This window comes from Dermacentor albipictus, chromosome 1 (assembly GCF_038994185.2).
Source record: "Dermacentor albipictus isolate Rhodes 1998 colony chromosome 1, USDA_Dalb.pri_finalv2, whole genome shotgun sequence".
NCBI classification, from domain to species: Eukaryota; Metazoa; Arthropoda; class Arachnida; order Ixodida; family Ixodidae; genus Dermacentor; species Dermacentor albipictus.
Genome location: NC_091821.1, coordinates 374,460,581 through 374,465,421, shown reverse-complemented (window position 1 = coordinate 374,465,421; position 4,841 = coordinate 374,460,581).

Sequence of the window (4,841 nt, the reverse complement as noted above, 5' to 3'; positions counted from 1 at the left end):
TGAATGTGCAATAGATGCTCTGTAGTCACTGTTACCCTTTAGCACAATTTTTCAAGTTATTTGCGCGTGGCGTGGCAGAGATGCATTAGGCACGCGAGCACGTACGTACAGTCGGGAGCAGAAGCCTGTGGAACACGGCACCAAGAAAAAATATAAATTTCTAGAACAGCTGTGCAAATTAGAAATTGGCTCAATACACTGCTGCCTTGGTCGATTTCAACCTGGATGCATAGGGTACGTGCTTCTTCTAAAAGGACACATTCTCACAAAAGAGCAAAAGAACCTTCCGGAGAAGGCGGGGGTCCCCTCCCCGTTTCCCCCCGTAGGTGCGCTAATGATGGTCTGTAAAATGCAAGACTCCCGTTCGGTCAATTGTTCTATTTACCGGTCCTTAGTATTTAGCGCTAACAAAATTCCGTTCTAGTTGATAACGTAGGCTGAGCGCCGCTCGAACCTGACAAAACCAGAAAACGAATGTGTATAGAACATCATATCCTGGCCCATGTCTCGTTGAGACAGCTGTACTGTATTTAGCGCGCACCCACACTGTCACGTGTATGTTTCCCACGTTTTGAGGTAACATTTTTTCTTGTTCAACGGTAAAATTTCTTTCCCACATGGATGGATGGAATAACTTTACTAAAAGGTCCTGCGAGCTACGTGGCGCAAGGCCCCATAGAGTGGTCTTACTCCCACGTTAGTAACGGGAGTTTTTCCCAGGCCGCAACGTGGCCTCGCTGGACGGCCCAAATAAACAACACCCAACTTACGCTGAGTCCCGCATATGCTGCAGTGCGAGTGACAGCCCGAAGAAAAGTTTAAAAACCATGTACAGTGACTTGATAAAACGTTCCTATTGTAAACCTCCGACATAAGGATATTGCTGTAAGCTTTCCATGCTTTCAAACTTTATTAATTATGCTAATCCAGCGGGCACTTCATAAATGAGCAGTTATACTGTTCGCTCCAATGTGCATGTTTCTTCGATGCGATCACTCAAACGTTGTTTTCGATACACGGATAGGTCCTTGCTTAACACATGCTGATGGCACAAAAACGTATGAAGCTCCGGTAGTCGTCAGTCAATTTAACTGAAGCAAGTCAGCCCTTTAACAATTCTCAAGCCACCTTCCCGGAAACTTCTTCCAACATTGCTTTACCTTCGCTGCGACCACCAGAACGGTCAATGAGAGGCTGCATACGCGAGCTCGAGAGAATGCCATGTCTTTGCAACAGTCCTTGTATCCAGCTCTCACAAAAACGCGACTAGAGTGAACAGCATGCAGGACGATGGGATGTCAAAACTATGTAAAATGGCGTCTCCGCGAACGTTTAGGCTTGTCGGATTGACAAATTCAATTGGCTACTAACAAAAGCAGTTATCGTTGCTATCGTCGGCACATGGGGAGAGGGGTTCACATTACCGAAAATTTTCCTTTTCTTACCTGATTTTACCAATATGAGAAATCTCCCACTATTTGGCAACACTACCTTTTTTTTTTTTTTTACGGGGTTTTACGTGCCAAATCCACTTTATGAAACACGCCGTAGAGGGAGACTCCGGAAATTTCGACTACCTAGGGTTCTTTAACGTGCACCTAAATTTAAGTGCCACTTGCATTTCGCCCCCATCGAAATGCGGCCGCCGTGGCCAGGATTCAGTTCCGCGACCTCGTGCTTATAGCAGCCCAACACCATAGCCACTAAAGCAACCGCGGCGGGTGCAACACTACCTACAAGTCTTCTCAGCTATTATGCAAGAATCATGGCACTAAATTTATCTAAAATTGTGCATCGCGTGTTAAACTGTACGCGTCCCACAGCAAGCTGGCAAAGGTTGAGCATATATGTATATATTTGTGCGTTACCTTGACCACGACCGCTGGATAATAAAAATAGAGAAAAAACTGGCAGTAGCTTAGCTCGGCTATACCAGGACATACGTAGCGAAAGCTAAGGCATAGCATGGTTAGCCTTGGTTAATCTTGATTGCAAGTCCAGGTTAGTCTAGTTGTTTAGCTATGTTGCGGCGTTTAGCCAGTCGTACGGCGCGCTGTTCGTCTGTTTCCTGGGTGATTCGTTTCCTCTTCATCTCCTTCCCATGCCGATTTCAGGCCTCCTCCTGCTTATCAGAATTGTCGCCGTCCATACTGCCGCCTCAACCGTGATTAATTGCGGCGCGCGCGAGCTCTCCTTTTCAATCCTCCGACATATCAGGCATGCGACGCAGCTGGCGAAGCGAGCGGAGGCGAACGCAATGACGAGGAACGCGGTGTGACGTCATGTGCCTCGTCTGATCACGGCCACGGCGAAATCAAGTTCGCGGCCAATAAAGCTTTCGCTTTAAAAAAAAGGTGCGGCCTGCCACGTCAGGCGGGCGGTCTCGGCCGCTTGGCTGGGTCGAACGGCGCTAGCTCTCGGGGACAAGACGCGTCGGTTTCCAAGGGCGACGGCGTTCGAAGCTTTATTCGAAGCGCGTTCCCCAAAGAACCGTCCCCGACTGGTAGCGCCAGGCCGGATCACAGCGTTTTCGATGCATGCGGCAAGCCACACTTTTTTTTTTATCAGCGCCGTCTTGACTTACCAGCTGGAAGCAGGGCTTCCTTGAGAAAAAGGGCACGCCTGTTCTTGTTAGAAATTTCAGCTGTTCTCGCGCCGTGCATTGTTGGTATACACTCTGCAGAAGGGATCATCAGCGTGTTTGGAATGTCTAAACCTGTGAGAGACTGTTTAAGCACATATAGGTCTGGAAAATAAGTGGAACACCAACATTACTGGGCCTATTGTGCGTACTCGCTCGCCCGAAATTATACCCAACCAGGCTAACTCGAACGGACTCGCAAAAAGCAGATCAGGTCGAAACTCACGAAAAAATCGCGCACATTTACTAGTGTAAATGTGAATAATGCCCACCGTTCGCCATAAAAACGCGTAAACCCGCAAAAGAGAAATGAAATAAGGTGCATCTCACAGGTCTATATCACGCCTGTGAGATAGACCTCTCCTTTGCTTGACAAACAAGGAACCACATCAAATGGACCGCGGAGGAAGAACAATGCCAAGAACAAGTGAACAATCTAAAGTGTAAAATAAAGATTTCTAGATAGCGTTTTTTTTTTTAATTGCCTCTGGAAGAAATACATACAAATATATATTTGCGGAACAATCACAGTTATTTTGGGCCTTCGTTTACTGCTCTACCAAGTTAAGTGACAAAACCGACTCGTATTGTTATTTGGGAAGTTGTGTAATGGTGCGTGGCTGCCAGTGCCATACAATCGCATAGAACGCAGGATGCTGCGGTTCTAGACGTACTGCGCCCACCGCGGAGCGTTAGAAAAACACCACATACGCAAAGCTGAGAAATGGATACGTGAGACGGTTAGACTGATACGGTAGCAGTGTAATCCAAAACACACGGGGTCATTCTCCACTTCTGGTGGTGTTTTCGCTACTTATTTTTAAATAAAAAGATGATCTATAAATAGCTTCACAAGCAACGGTTAAATTTGTTAATTTTCGCTCTTTCCTGTTTGGCTGTTGCTTCGGCTCCCTCCCTTAGTAGATCGCTTATTTCTCAACTCCTTGCGACTCTTCTTTCCAGTTACCAATTTTGCATGACAAGTGCTGCACAATTACGGAAAAACCAGACGAGGTAACAGGTGACATTCATATTCCTTATGGGTTTGACGGTTACTGCAGGGTTTGATCACAGACGCCGTTTCACATGATTTTATTTTCCACCTTATCAAACTTATATCATGGGTACATGGTCCAGAGGATATGCTAGCGTCGCGGCGAGCTGTCACTCAAGAAAATAATGAAGCAAAAGGAAAAGTTCAATACAAATGGCGCTGTCTCCGGCCGCAACACGCTCGACGAACCTACAGGCCAGCTGACTACGAACCGAATCCCTTTCCTGGTCCTTGAATCAGTCTAAACAAAGGTTCAACTAACGAAGCAACAGCTACCATTGGAATAGATGGTGACAACTGAACGCATCTCGAGTTAATCGCGCTGGCACCGAATTTATGTGAAAACTGGCCTTCACACCCCCAGGAGATGCCAATAACTACCGCCATCCCAAAGGAGTGAAAAATGCAGCAAAAATGTTGCCCACAGAATAGCTGTCAAGTCTCAAGATTGATTTGGCAGTGCTTTAGCAATGTGTGTAAGGAGTGGTGGCGCGGGATAGTAGCATGCAAGAGGCTTGAATCGATGTACAGTTTGCTGCGAGAGGGTTATTTTACATGAGCATCGATCGGTACGTTTTGAGTGTGTCACAGAGAATAATTCACTTTACCCAGTTTTGTTATATTCGGATTTGACTGCACTTCAAGCATAAAACTTTGGGCAGAGGCTGTGTGCATATACACTATCTGAAAATAGGCTTTTTACGCTATATAAGGTTTCATTGCAGTTGGTGTTTAGAGTAAAAATTATATATTGTTTTGCTAATGTTTCTTAGGTGGTGTGGTCAGCAGTCCTTCTTACGTCGCAAGGTGGTATGCTGACAGTTGCTGTACTTAAATGCACTTAGGTATGAAACTGCAAAAGATTGATAGTGCACTCAAATGCATCATGTGCATTTTGGGCATGATGATTTTACATGTAGTGCTAAAACAGCAACTTTGGACAAATATGAAACATTAATTGTTGATCTTTAATCAAAGCATCCCTGTATCACAAAAAAATGTAATCAGAACCTCATGACTGCTCACAGGCATTCATGTACAGCTCAATTTCTATGCAATATCTGAGCTTTCATGGTAATCAGCATATTATGTTTGAGCAAGTCACTTAACATGACACTGCCGTTTGTGTAAATGTATAAATAAATG